The sequence below is a fragment of the Rhincodon typus genome, chromosome 2, assembly GCF_021869965.1.
Source record: "Rhincodon typus isolate 14 chromosome 2, sRhiTyp1.1, whole genome shotgun sequence".
In the NCBI taxonomy this organism is placed as follows: domain Eukaryota; kingdom Metazoa; phylum Chordata; class Chondrichthyes; order Orectolobiformes; family Rhincodontidae; genus Rhincodon; species Rhincodon typus.
Window position 1 is genome coordinate 20,703,722 of NC_063333.1, and position 15,195 is coordinate 20,718,916.

A 15,195-nucleotide genomic window follows, 5' to 3' on the forward strand; every position below is an offset into this window, starting at 1 on the left:
GAAATGTTAAGTCTGTTTTTTCCTTCACAGATGCTACCAGACCTGCTGGGCTTTTCCAGCAACTTTGTTTTTGTTCCTGTTATACATTATCATGTATATTTTGAGTTTCCCAAGTTACCAAATATACATATGACTGTTTTCATGCATAAACAGTCTCTGTATATGCATTACAAACACGGTCCTTAAATTTTGCTGGTCTCTTAATGGGACATTTATGCATTGATATTGTTGGCTGTTCACTTGGGTGATGTAATTCACCAGGGAGTGTTGATCATGTGTCATTTGTTGTTACCATAGTACCTTTTATTGCATTTGTTATTGGGTTGCAGTAGACCTTTAGATTTGATGATTGACACGTGGAGTATGAAGGTGATGCGTTTATCTCTTCATGATCACCACCTGCAGTTGAGGAACAGTTTCTCTGATTGGGCATGTGTGCCAGTTGCTACAATGGTATATCTGGTCATTCACTTGCACAATGTACGCTTGAAGTGATGACTGCTTTATGCAAATTCCAAGTTGCCGCTTAAGCTGGCTTTGTTGAGAGCACTAAATATTTGTACCCTGACTGGCTCTCCAGTGCTCAACTCTGGCATTGATTTAATATCTTGTCAAAATTGAATCTAGCTTTCTGTTATTTCATCTTGATGTTGTCACTCAGTTTGTCATTTTGTCACTACTTTTGGAGTTGGAAGCGTTTTTGCTAGTGGAAGGATAGCTTAGGTGCAGTATGACATTAGTTTGTGTGTTGGACTATTTTCCATGCCATCAGTAGGTGTGTTTCTCCATTCAAGAACTTCCTTGAATATGTGTGCAGGATTTGTTCAATTTCTTTATTTTTTTGGTGATTTTCACTGCTATCTCAGTCGTACCATTTGACTGGGATATGGTGAAGGTGATGTGTTTGTTGAATTTCCCAATCATGTTTGAAGCAATTGAAATTTTCAGCAATGAATTGAGGACCATTGTCATTTGTGACAATATTGGGAATGCAGTAACAGCTGAAGTGTGCTTTTAGATATTTGCCTTTTATTAGAATTAGAAATGAATTAGACATTTTAGGCACATTCGGCAGTAGTCGTTGAAGTCAGCTGGTCCGGTTCCCAGCCATGGTAGTATTCCTACCCCTGGACCGGGAGGCCCAGGTTCAAGTTTCAATTTGGGTGTGTATTGATATCTCCGAACAGGTTGATTAGAAAAATAGGTTAAATAAAAAATATTTTTAAAAGAATATAGTAATCTCATCTGCTCAAGTTAGCGGCAGAGTAGGCAGCATTCCGGCTCCTGTCCCTGGGCTTGTCTTCTTCATCTGCTGTTTCTTTTCTTTTCCTTTCTTTCCCCTTCTTCTTCTCTCAGTCTTTTTTTAAAGTTTTCGCTTCAACTACTTTCTAAAGATAGGTCTTTAGTAGGAAGGGACCTGAAGCAGCGGTATCTTCAGAGGCAGCATGGCTACAGAGTTGGCTGGTCCGTAAAGCCTGGAGTGGCACTCTGGGACAGGGGCATGACGTGGGCTGGTGAAGCCTGGAATGGAGCGGGCTGGTGAAGTTCAGAGTGGGACTGTAATAGCAGAGAAGGAAAAGTTGGACTCTAAGTTATCTTTTTTATGTATTATTTTAAGTTAATGAAAATGGCATCGATTCGTGGAGACAGTATAAACTTTTCATTGTATTTTATATTGAATACACGTGATAACAAATGATTCAATTCAATATTCTACTGTGACAAGATAATTAGCTTCTGCTAGTGTAATGAGACATACTTCCAGCTTCATCCATGGTCTGTCTGGAATGTCATTTTTATCAGCAGCTCTCTAGTTTGCTTTGTTTGTACTTGTTACAAGCACTGTACTCTGGTTAGCCCAACAACACGTCTACTTCCTCAGGAGGCTAAGAACATTTGGCAATTTTTATAGATGCATCATAGAAAGCATTCTATCTGGATGCATCACAGCTTGGTATGGTAACTGCGTAGCCAGTAAAGAAACTACAGAGAGTTGTGAACACAGCCCAGTTCATCACGCATGCCAACCTACCATCCATCGACTCCATCTACACTTCTCGCTGTCTCCAGAAGGCAGTCAACATCATCAAAGACCCCTCTCACCCTGGTTACAATCTTTTCCGACCTCTTCCGTCCGGCAGAAGATATAAAAGTTTAAACACGTACCAACAGATTGGAGAACAGTGTCATCACCGCTGTTATTAGACTTCTGAATGGACCTCGCTCTTCTCTGTAGCAGTAACATTGTATTCTTCGCTCTGTCCTATTACCCGAATGCACTTTGCGTGGTATGAGCTGCCTGTTCTGCATGCAAAACAAAACTTTTCACTGTACCTAGCTACATGTGATAATGATAAATCATATCAAATCAAGTCAACCTCCGGCATCTGTCCCTGCATACTCCGGGATTGAGGAGACGAGAGGCAGATCTCCGTTCGGAGTGGGGTATGACCATCCGCTGGCCGTTAGTTGACGTAGCTCCCGGTAAATGTTCGGGGCGGGGCCTCCCCGTGCCACCCAGCGACAGTTAGGGGCGGGGCCTCATCCGCGCGCCGAGTTTGAACTCGCGCATGCGCAGTACTGATGGCCTGGTGGGGGAAGCGCGCGCATTTTGGCCCTTTTCTTGTCTTCTGCGGGCAAACGTAAAGAAAATACGAAAAAAAAAGGTGACGGCGGTTTCGGTGCATTATATTCCCAGGTAAGTCAAAAGGAAAAGTAAGAGCGGTTGTGTAGCACGCGACTTCTGTTCCCAGGGAGTGAGGACTGTTGTGTCCCAATGTGCCGCGAGTGACTTGGAGAACGAGCAGAGGTTCAGTAACTCGTTTTTAGTATGTGCGGGTATCAAGTGGCTTCTTGTGTAACTTGGATCGTGCCTCAGGAACTTCTACATGTTTGTATACCGTTTGTATTTTTCAATTGCGTATCTTCCCTGCAGCAGAAATAGCAATTTAACGTATACAGGCACAGATTGAGCTTGAAGGCTGGTGTTGCCATGTATGAATGTGTACATTCTGATTTCAATAAACCAATAAAGCCCTATGCTACTAAAACTGAGCAGGGGATTTTTAAAAAAATGTATATTCCTTCAAGGGATGTGAGTGTCATTGGTTGGGCCAGCATTTATTGCCCATTCCTAATTGCCTCGGAGAAGATGGTGGTGAGTGGCCTTCTTGAATATCTGCAGTCTTTGGGTTGTAGCTACGTTCAGCACTGTTAGGAGTGGTATTCCAGGATTTTAATTCAGCAACATTGAAGGAATGGTGACATATTTCCAAGTCAGGATAACGAGAGTCTTGGGGAGGAACTTGCAGTTGGTGTTTCCATGGATCTGTCAGCTTCATTAGAGATTGAAAACCGAAAGGACTGCGGATGCTGTAAATCAGGAACAAAAAGAGGTTTCTGAAAAAGCTCAGCAGGTCTGGCAGCATCTGTGAAGAAAAAAATCAGAGTTAATGTTATGGATCCGGTGACCCTTCCTCAGAATGGTTCTGAAGAAGCGTCACCGGACCTGAAATGTTAACTCTGATTTTTTTTTTTCTTCACAGATGCTGCCAGACTGGCTGAGCTTTTCCTGAAACCTCTTTTTGTTGTTACTAGAAATTGAACACCCAGCATTGACTGCCTTCCAGGGAAAGAGAACTCCCCACATTAACAGAGATAACAGGGTGTAGAGCTGGATGAACACAGCAGGCCAAGCAGCATCAGAGGAATAGGAAAGCTGACGTTTTGGGTCTAGACCCTTCTTCAGAAATGGTCTAGACCCGAAACGTCAGCTTTCCTGCTCCTCTGATGCTGCTTGGCCTGCTGTGGTCATCCAGCTGTACACCTTGTTATCTCAGATTCTCCAGCGTCGGCAGTTCCCACTATCTCTCCCCACGTTAACAATTCTTTTGAAAGAAATTTCTACTCATCCTTGTCTTAAAGGGATGACCTCTTATTCTTAAACTACGTACTTTGTTTTCTCTTGGGGTTGAGATCAAAACGTCGTCCAAATATCCATCCAATGCAATTGCCTCAAAATCTTGTATGTTTGAAAAGATCTCATCGCATTTTCTAAACTCTAATTAGATATTGGTCTAATCTGTTCAACTTTCTAAATAAAATATGCCCTTCATCCCAGTGAGCCTCCTTTTGAAATGCTTCCGAAACAATTAATTTTTTTTCAAATAAGTAGGCCAAGACACAGTATTCCAGATGTGATCTCATCAGTGCCCTGTACAGCTCCAGTAAAGCTTTCCTTTTATATTCCTTTATAAAATCGTAGAAAATAGGTGCATGCTGTTTTCCATAGTTCTGAAACATCTGCTTGTACGCTTCTGGAACATGGGAATTAGTAGTGGGAGTGGGCAATTCAGCTCTTCGAGCCTGTTCCACCATTTAACATGATCATGGTTGATCTCATCCTGGTCTCAACTTCACTTTCTTGCAAGTGAATTATAGACTAACAGCTCTATTAAACAGAAGTGCCACCATGGAGACGGTTGCAGCAACATCCTTTTGATGCTTTGAATCATGGAATGGCCAATGCACACAAGTGAATGAGGGTGGGGAGATAATTTGCGGAGTTGGGGATAGAGTAGGTGAGTGGAGTTAGTGTGATTAGCAGTGGAGCATGGCTGTCAGTGGAGTACTTTGGTGTTTCGCCAGATTTTCTGTCCAATTCATTTATACCAGGGTCCCTCGATCAGGCACTTCATGTCATCAGATCAGGGACTCTTGCAGGAGCAAGGAAGCGACCGCGTGTGGGTTTACTTGCTATGCTTTCAGATGACAGAACTCCCACCCATCACTGCGTTAATAGTGGGGGGGTGGTCATCGAACGGACTTAATCCAGATGGAGTTGAGAGGTCGGTGGGGTCATCCCTTGAATAAACGTTTTCTCTGCTGTCAAATTCTGTCAGGGCAAAGACATTAAACTTACTCAATCAAAATCATATGCAGCATTTATGTGTGGCACTTGGAGATGAAGGAATTGGTGGGTTCAAATAAATCTGTAGACCAGATTCATGTGCGGAACACCAGTAGTAGAGGGGAGGAATAAGATAGGAAGGGGAGAAAGGGCAGGTGGATGATGGAGAGAGAATCTGATTGGAGACCAGGATGAGGGAAGAGGCATTAGGGTCATAGGACATAGGTGGTCCGCCATTTGGCTCATTGAGCCAGCTCTGGCATTTGATTTGATCACAGCTGATCTGACTGTAGCCTTCTCTTTCTCTTGCTTAGGCTCATTCTATCATGTGCTCTCTCTCCCTCTTGCTCCCTCCCTCTTGTGTCTTTCCTCACTCCCTCTCGGTGGCCTGCTCCCTACTACTTCCCTCACCTATCCTTCATTGTTCATCAGTACCACATTTCCAATTCAGTGTCCAAAGGACTGTAAGATATGGGAACAGACTTAGACAATTCTGCCCATTGAGTCTGCTCCGCCGTTCAATCATGGCTAATATGTTTCTCAACCCTATTCTCCTGCCTTCTCCTTGTAACCCTTGATCCCCTTACCAATCAATAACCTCTCTAGCTGTATCTTAAATACACTCAATGACTTGGCCTCCACAGCCCTCTGCGGCAGTGGGCTCCACAGACTAACCACTCTCTAGCTAAAGATATTCTTCCTTATCTTAGTTCTGTTCTCTTCACTCTGAGGCTATGCGCTTGGGTCCTAGGCTCTTCTTCTAATGGAAGCATCTCCATGTCCACTCTATTTGGGCCTCTCATTATTCTGTAAGTTTCAAGGAGGTTCCCCCCTTTCCTCCTTCTAAAACTCCATTGAGTACAGATCTGGAGTCCTCAACGGCTCTTCATATGATGAGCCCTTCATTCCCAGGATCATTCTTATAAATCTCTGGATCCCCTCCGATGCCAGCACATCCATCCTTCAATATGGGGCCAAAACTGATCACAATAATCCAAATGCAATCTGACCAAAGCCTTTTACAGTCTTGGCAGTCCTGTCTGCTGTTGTGTTCTAGCCCTCTTGAAATTAATGCTAACATTGCATTTGCTTTGCTAATTGCAAACTCAAGCTGCATGTTAACCTGAAGCGAATCCTGAACCAGGACTCCCAAGTAGCTTTGTGCATCAGATTTCTGAAGCCTTGCCCTGTTTAGAAAATAGTCTACACCTCTATTCTTACCACCAAAAGCATAACTTCACACTTTACCATTGCATTCCATCTGCCGCTCCATTGCCCACTTTCGTAACCTTTCAGTCTTTTTGCAACCCCCTCGCTTCCTCAACATTACCTGTCCCTCTACCTTTCTTTATGTCATCTGCAAACTTAGCAGCAATGCACTCAGTTCCTTCATCTGGATTATTAATCTATAATGTGAATAATTGTGGTCCTGACATTGGCCCCTGTGGAATTCCACTAGTAACCAGCTGCCATCCTGAAAAAGACCCCTTTTATTCACACAATCTTCCTTCTGCCAGTTGGCTAGTCCTTTATCCATTCCACTATCCTATCCCTAACATCATGGGCTCTTACTTAGCAGCCTCCTGAGCAGCACCTTATCAAAGGCTTTCTGGAAATCCAACTAGATCATGTCAGCTGGCTCTCCTTTATCTAACTTGCTTGTTAACTCCTGAAATAATTCTAACAAATTTGTCAAGCATGACCTTCTGTTGATGAAGCAGTGCTGTCTCAGCCTTATTTTACCGTGCACTTACAAATACTCTACAATCTCACCCTTAATAATGGACTCTAACGTCTTACCAAGGACAGAGGTCAGGCCCACCGGTCTATAGCTTTCTGTCTTCTGCCTCTCTCTCTCCCTCTCACCTTTCCTTTCTTTTTCTGTTACAGTAGCCATTTTCCAGTTCTCTGGGATCATCCCAGATTCCATTGATTTCTGACCAAATCGGTCTAACTCAGCTTTGAATATACTCAACAAAATGACCTCCGAGATAGTAAGAACTGCAGATACCGGAGTCAGAGATAACACAGTGTGGAGCTGGAGGAACACAGCAGGCCAGGCAGCTTTGGAGGAGCAGGAAAGTTGATGTTTCGGTTCAGGACCCTTCTTCCGAAAATCAGGAAATTTCCTGAAGCTTGACAGCATCCAGAACGAAGCAGCACACTTGATTGGCACCACATTCATAGACATCCACTTCCACTTCCACTACCACTGACAATCAATGCACATTGCTGCTACTATCTACAAGATGCACTGTAGAAATTCACCAAAGGTCTTTAGATAGCACCTGCCAAACCCATAAACACTTCCATTTAGAAGGACAAGGGCAGCAGATACATGGGAACACCATCACCTGCAAGTTCCCCTCCGAGCCACTCATAATCCTGACTTGGAAATATGTTGTTGTTACTTCACTGTTGCTGGGTCAAAATTCTTGAATTCCATCCCTAAGGGCATTGTGTGTCCCCCTGCAGCATGTGGACTGCAGTGGTTCAAGAAGGCAATAGGGATGGGTAATAAAGTAAGCTGGCCACCCAGCAATGTCCATCGTCCCATGAATGAATATAAAAAAAAAAGCTTTATTAACTGTTCTCTCAACCTGTTCTTTTATCTTCCATAATTTATACAGATATGCACCATATTATGCTATTTTGTAATAAATGTCTATTTTCTGTCAGAATCTGTTTCTTCAGACGCTGAAGTGTATTGTGCATCATGTCGAAACGTGACCTCTTTTTGCAGTCTGTGTGCAATGAATGTTTGGAGGACTTCCTGAATTTTATTCAGCTTCATGTAAGTATTGCACATTTAAAATGATTTTTGAATAATGCATTCAAATTCGTAAATAAACATAGTTAATATTACAAGTTGTAATCTGTGTTTGTTAGAATTATAAAGCTTTGGATCATTTATGACCCAGGTCTTCCATTCAGAAGATATTCATTGCTGAAGCATTGACTGGAGTTGCACGGTATTGACATGCAAAAGTCCTGATGCACCTGATTCTTTAGAGTTGCCTGCAAAGTAGAAACAACCATTGCGTGTTTACCTGATGACTGAAATCCTCTGAAAATGTCCCGGTTCTGAGTTAGAGTTGGGGATTTTGGAGGCCTTTGACATATTACCTAATAATTAGCCAGGATATGATGGATGGAGTTCAAACCTGCTCCAATGCCTAGCTAACTGCAACTGACATCTGACTTACCACTAACCCTCCATAGACATGGTGTGGACATGCTGGTGTTGGACTGTGGTGGACAAAGTCAGAAGTCAAAAGATAGTCAGAAATTACAAGCTTTTGAAGCACCTGACAAAGGAGCAACGCTCAAAAGCCTATGATTTCAAATAAACCTGTTGGACTATAACCTGGTTTCATGTGACCTCCATAGACAGTTGACCCACCCCTGACAAGACCAGCATTGATGCTCCTATTGCCTCACACAACTTGGCCTACTCTATCTCCTCTGCCGTTAACTTCACACCATACGCTTACCTTATGCATGTATCTTCTCAGTAGCTATTGAAATAATTTTAGGACCTTTTATCCATGCAATGCAGCAGCTACTGTGGTTCAATGCTGATCCACTCTGCTGCAGTCTGTATAGATTGCTGAGCTGGATTCTGCTGCATTGGCTGGGAAAGCTCCTGGCTTGAAAGTTTGACCTGGAAACTCGTCTTAAGGTAAAAGTGGGCAACCTTTTTCCTGGTCTGGGTTAGAAATGGAGATTCTGACCTGAATCAAAAGGTTCAGAGCCAAATCCACACCTCTTGCCATATGCATATCACTTACTTAATCTTGCTCTGCTTCAAATATTTATTAATTTTTGCCCTTAAAAGTTGTAGTTGTTTCAACAACTGCCCATTAATTTGATGGGATTTAAGAACAGAAAAATATCAAGAATGAAAAAAGCTGCAATCCATTTGATAATCCTCACCTCTGAGTTCTGACAAAAGTTCACTGACTTGGATTGTTAAGTCGGTCTCTCTCCACAACTGCTGCTAGACTTTTCCGAAGTTTCTTTTTTTTTTAATTTCAGATTTCCATCAATTGAAGTATTTTGCTTTTTTATATTACCACTTCTCAGATATTTGTTTTAATAAATTTGAACAGAACCTTATTTCTGTGGAACTTCAGATGAAATCAAAGCATTGAGTGTAGAATGATAAAATGCAGTAGAATGCCTGTGGCCCAGCCTACATGTCCTGGCTTTGAAAGAACTATTCATTTATTGGACTGTCCCTTACATTTCCCCTATAGTCCTTCAAATGATTTACACTATCAAGTGTTTATCCAATCTCCTTTTGAAAATTATTATTTAATCTGCCTCCACTACTCTCTGTGGCAGTGCATTCCACTGCATGATTACTTTTCCTCATGTCACCACTTCTCATTCTGATAAGCATATGTTGCACTTTAGAAGTTCTCTCCAATCAGTCATGACTAAAATCTCATGAGTGACAGTTTCAGTGTGGTTCTAGTTAAAGGATGATTTAGACAATGCAATTATTTTCCCAATGCAAAGAGCTCTTTTACAGTAGCAATCTATTACTCTGTGTAGTTGTAACTGTATTGGCTGGCCAGACTACACCTTTAGTTCTGCTACCATGACATAGAAAGTTTCAGATACTGGAGGCTGTTCGAAAAAGTCTTGCCAAACTGATTTGGTTTTGGTGGTATGAGGAAAATCTTGACAAACATCCATTAAGAGATACCCTTTTGGAGGAAATCTTAAAGAAAATTGCTAAATAATTCCAATAGATTCAAGGTCATAAAAGAAGCACTTGAGACTGAAATTTTTTTTTCTTTGCAAAGTGCCAATCATATGAAATGAACCCGTATGTAAACTATTGGAGATAAAATCTCAGGAATTGGCTGAGTGCTTAAGTGAATGAAAGAAGATGGATTTAATTGCCTTCATTATCTATAGTGCTTGATTTACAATAGATTCAAGAACAGCTTTATCCCTGCTTTTATCAGATTTATGAACAGACCACTCAAATATTACAGTTGATCTTTCTGTGCACCTTCTCTGTAGCTGTAACACAGTATTCTGCATTCTGTTCTATTACTCTGATTTACTTATGTAAGGTATGATTTGTCTGGTTATTATGCAAAACAATACTTTTCACTGTATCTTGGTACGTGTGACAATAAATCAAATCAAATGAATATAATTTTTTCTTATTTGATTTGAAAGATAGGCACATACTGCTAAATTTCTACAAACCCAACTGACAGAATTGCTTCAGAGATAGTAGGAACTGCAGATGCTGGAGAATCCGAGACAACAAGGTGCAGGGCTGGATGAACACAGCAGGCCAAGCAGCATCATAGGAGCAGAGAGGCTGACGTTTCGGGCCTAGACCCTTCATCAGAAAAGGGGGAGGGGAAGGGGGTTCTGAAATAAATAGGGAGAGAGTGGGAGGCGGATAGAAGATGGATAGAGGAGAGGATAGGTGGAGAGGAAACAAACAGGTCGAAGAGGCGGGGATGGGGCCAGTAAAGGTGAGTGTAGGTGGGGAGTTAGGAAGGGGATAGGTCAGTCCAGGGAGGACGGACAGGTCAAGGGGGCGGGATGAGGTTGGTCGGTAGGAGATGGAGGTGCGGCTTGAGGTGGGAGGAGGGGATAGGTGGGAGGAAGAACAGGTTAGGGAGGCAGGGACGAGCTGGAATGGTTTTGGGATGCGGTAGGGGGAGGGGAGATTTTGAAACTTGTGAAATCCACATTGATACCATTGGGCTGCAGGGTTCCCAAGCGGAATATGAGTTGCTGTTCCTGCAACCTTCGGGTGGCATCGTTGTGGCACTGCAGGAGGCCCAAGATGGACATGTCGTCTGAGGAATGGGAGGGGGAGTTGAAATGGTTCGCAACTGGGAGGTGCAGTTGTTTATTGCAAACCGAGCGTAGGTGTTCTGCAAAGCGGTCCCCGAGCCTCCGCTTGGTTTCCCCGATGTAGAGGAAGCCACACCGGGTACAGCAGATGCAGTATACCACATTGGCAGATGTGCAGGTGAACATCTGCTTGATGTGGAAAGTCTTATTGGATTTTATGCCTACTCTACTTGTGAATGGAAGATTGCATTGCTCGCCATGCTGAGGAGCTCTGAGATCTGCCACTTGGTTCTGAGAATGGAAAGAAGTTAATCTAGCTCTGAGATGAAATATCTAGAGATTAAAGTTTTGAATGAAGTCAACATTTTATGACAAATTTGATCATTTGACAGCTGGATTTATGTAATTGGAATATATCTACCATGGGAACATTTCTGACTTGTATCAGGCAAATTAACTTTACCTGTGCTTCATACTTTGTTTTGAGAATCTTACGCATGGTCATGTGTTTTAAGGTGAATTGGTAGACCTAAGAGAAGTATTTGATTTTTGGTTTAATTTTCCTATATTTAGAAAAATACTTCAGATCCATATGATCTGAATGAGGTGTTACAGGAGTTCCCACGGAAGCAAAGAGAAGCATTATGGGAGCGTCTGAAGAAACTTCTAACTGATGTTCTATTAGACAACCCAGTGGAAAATTGGCAGCAGCATGAAGATAGTGATGATGAAATGGAGGTGGAGGGTGCAGTGGATATGGTGAGGAGAAATATATTATATATATTTTTGCATTTATATTATTAGGAACTTTATATAAGTGATTTCATGAAAAACTTTATTGCAGCTTTATTATGAAACATTCCTGTGAGTTGCCAGAAATTCCTCTCTGAAGCTAGCCAGGTTTCCTCATCAACTCATTGTCAAACTGCTGAAATTGTAATCTGCAAAAACACTACTGCAGATGGAAGTTGTTTCTGTTTTGCAGTGTAATTGTTTGTTTCCTTAATTCAGTTATGGGACGTGGGCATCGCTGGCTAGACCAGAATCTATTGCCCCAACAACAATTAAGAATCAACCACACCAGCATATGTCTGGAGTCGCATGTAGGCCCGGCCAGGCAAGGGAATCTGTTTCCTTCCCTAAGTGGGATTGGTGAGCCAGTTTTTTTCAGACTATCAATAACAATTTAATGGCCATCATTAGACTCTTAATTCCAGGTTTTGAATTCAAATTCCATCATCTCCCATGGCAGTATTCAAACCCTGGGTCCCCAGAGTATTGTTCAGAGTTGATAGTATAGTGATAATACCACTAGGTCATCACCTCATTAACTTTTTAAACTTCATGGGTCAAGACTGGAACTGTGTGGACTGGACTGGAACTTGCTTTGGTGCGTTTTCATTTGATTTTACTATACATGCTTAGTTTTTTTTGACTTTTTTTGGAAAGTATGGAGATTTTCAATTGTATCAAATATATTGAAGTGAAAATTGTATTTCATTTTTGTTTTAAAAAATGTAAAGTCAATCCTCCTTTGTTCTTTTTCAGCACAAAACTCTGTCTGTGATTAGTGGTGTAACTGAGGTGGTTGTGGCCTCTGTACATGTAATTGATAAAGATGATGTTTACAGTGACTTGCTGGAAATTGCTATTATTTTGAATGGTAAGTGCCTTGGTGTCACCATTTTTTAATTACAACTTACATGTATATAGTAACTAATGTGGAGAACCATGTAGGGCCCATCACAGTTGCTTTGGAAAAATATTGAATTTCTTGCATAAGACTCTGGTTAAACCTCATCTAACCTCAGCTCATTATTAGTTCTTCCCAAGGTAAGCAACAGAACATCCTTAAGAAGGGTTTAGAAGAAAGACAGTGGTTTGACATGGAAGGATTGGGTTTAGTCCATACGTTTGCTATTTTGGGTTAGGGAAGACAAGGGAATGTGTGTGTTATGCAAACATTAACAAGGTTAGACGTAGAGGTTTTTTTCAGAAAGAATTCTGATCTTTGGAGAAGGTTATGCAAACTGGCAATGTTAAATTGTACATAAATGGCAAGTGGGAAACTAAAATAACATGTTCCTCTACGACTCTATGTTGACAGACTAATTGGGGACAGCACTGATAGCTGGGACATTGGTAGCTGACTGTTGGGAGGGGCATTGGAAGAGAAGGAAAACAATGCTCAGCTGGTTGAGACGAATGCTGAAAGAACTGAGGCCAGCAAAGCCTGTACCTTCTCAATTTACTGCCTCCATTTGCAACACATAATAGAATCAGCCACTGGGGCTCCTGATACCAGGTGATGTTTTAATGTAGAGTTAATTACTAACATGTAAACCATAGTCTCACAAGACTGAAAGTTACCAGAGAAGAAAAGTGTATGTAGTCTGCAAATATCGTCCAAGCAGCTGCAAATAGCCAGAGACTAGTTGATCTTTGTTCGTGCTGTTGAAAACCTAGGTTTATTGCAGTTTATTTTTATCTTGGGCTTGTGGATTTAAACTGTGATATGTAACAACATGACCAAGAAAGGACACCAATGCAAGGATTGAAAAAATATTATCAATAATTTCACGTGGGATATTGTAAAAACTTGCAGAAAGGATGTACAAAGTAGAATAGAATTAATAATAGCATCGATGATTATTGGTTTCTATCTTTCCAAATCTATCAAAGAATTCATCAACCCACTCTTCCTTCAATAGATTTTTTTGAAATACTTTCTTTCTTTTAATTTTTCACAGGTATTTTGCCAGCATTGCCTAACTTTTATGGAGCTTTGAAGATTACAATCCAACATTTGTTTGTGACATGGTGGGACAAAGGATTAGAAGGAAAAGAAGAATTAGGAAAAACTGCCTTTACAATGTTATTGGAGAAAAGCTTATTGGCAAAGTTTTCGGTAATATGACTTTTGAATATTAAGTGTACAGATTATTTTGTGCAAATGAATTTATGCGCGCCATTGTTTGTAGTCAAAAAGATAAACAGTAATTGCATATCTCTTAGCCTGTTTCTGGTTGACTTTATCAATGTCTGACCTTTTTATACCTCTCAATCTTGCCTTCCTCCTCATATTTGCTCCGTGCTTGTTTTTCTTGCATGCTAATTTCTGAATTTTTTGCAGTCTTTTTCTCTTGTATATGTTCAGTTTTTGGCTGATTTCTGAAAAGTGGAAAGTTACATTCGCACCACACCAAATGCAAGGCAATGATCATCTCCAAAAGGAGAACATTGAACTGCTCCTTGGTGAAAAATGCATTGCTATTGCTGAATCCCCAACTGTCAACATCTTGGGAGTTACTATGGTCCAGAGACTGGACTAGCCATTTAAATACAGTGGTGACGAGCAAATCCTGCAATGAGTAACTTGTCTCCTGACTCCTCAAAGCTTATCCATCATCTATATGGCATAAGTCAAGATGTGATGAAAGGCTCCCTATTTGTCTGGATGAGTGCAGCTCGAACAACTCAACAAGCTTGACATTATCCAGGACAAAGCAGCTGCTTGCTTAGCACCACGTCCACAAATATTCACTACCTCTACCACTGACTATGAGCAGCAGCAGTGTGCACCATCTACAAGATACACTAGAGGAGCTGACCAAGGCTGCTTAGCAGCTTCCAAATCCAAAATCACTAATATCAATATATTGCCAATTCTTCAGTGTCACTAGGTCAAAATCCTGGAACTCACTCCACTAACAGCACTGAGGGACTACTTAAAGGAAATTGACTGCAGCATTTCAAGAAGGCAGCTCATCACCTCCTTGAGGACAACTACAAATGGGCTGTAAATGCTGGCCCAAAATCCAGTCGAAGCAGAGCAAAAGCACAATCAAGCTTGCAAGGAAACAAGGGATATATAAAAGGCATTTTGTGCTTTAAAAGTAATAAGGATGTGTAGTGAAGACAAACATTTTTATGCCATAGTCTGTTCTGATTGTCACTTGACAAATTACTTCTCCAACAAGATAACATTGAACTTGGTTCAATAGTGTGATTTGCCAAGGTCTTATTCTCAGGGTAGGGGATTCTAAAACTAGGGGACATTGGTTTAAAGTGAGAGGGGAAAGATTTAAAAGGAACCTAACGTTTCCAAGCAGAGGGTGGTATGTGTATGGAAGAGGAAGTGGGGAGGCTGGTACAATTACAACATTTAAAGGGCATCTCGATGGGTATATGAGTTGGAACAGTTTCGAGGGATATGAGCCAAATGCTTGCAAATGGGACTAGATTAATTTAGGATATTGGGTCAGAATGGGCGACTTGGACCAAAGACACTGTTTCTGTGCTGTACATCTCTGACTCTATGACTCTAATAGATGAAAGTGTTATCCTGCATAAAATGAGAAGCTTGTGATCTTGTGGCTGTGCCTTATTCCAAGTGATTCCTGAAATACTGTAATTGTCAATATGCACTCAGTTTGTTCATTGTTACCTAT

At 41.4% G+C, this 15,195-nt stretch overlaps 1 pseudogene; it reads left to right on the plus strand.

The window, feature by feature from the left end:
• Positions 1-2,586: 2,586 nt before the first annotated feature.
• LOC109937960 overlaps positions 2,587-15,195 on the plus strand; it is a 60,692-nt pseudogene continuing 48,083 nt past the window's right edge.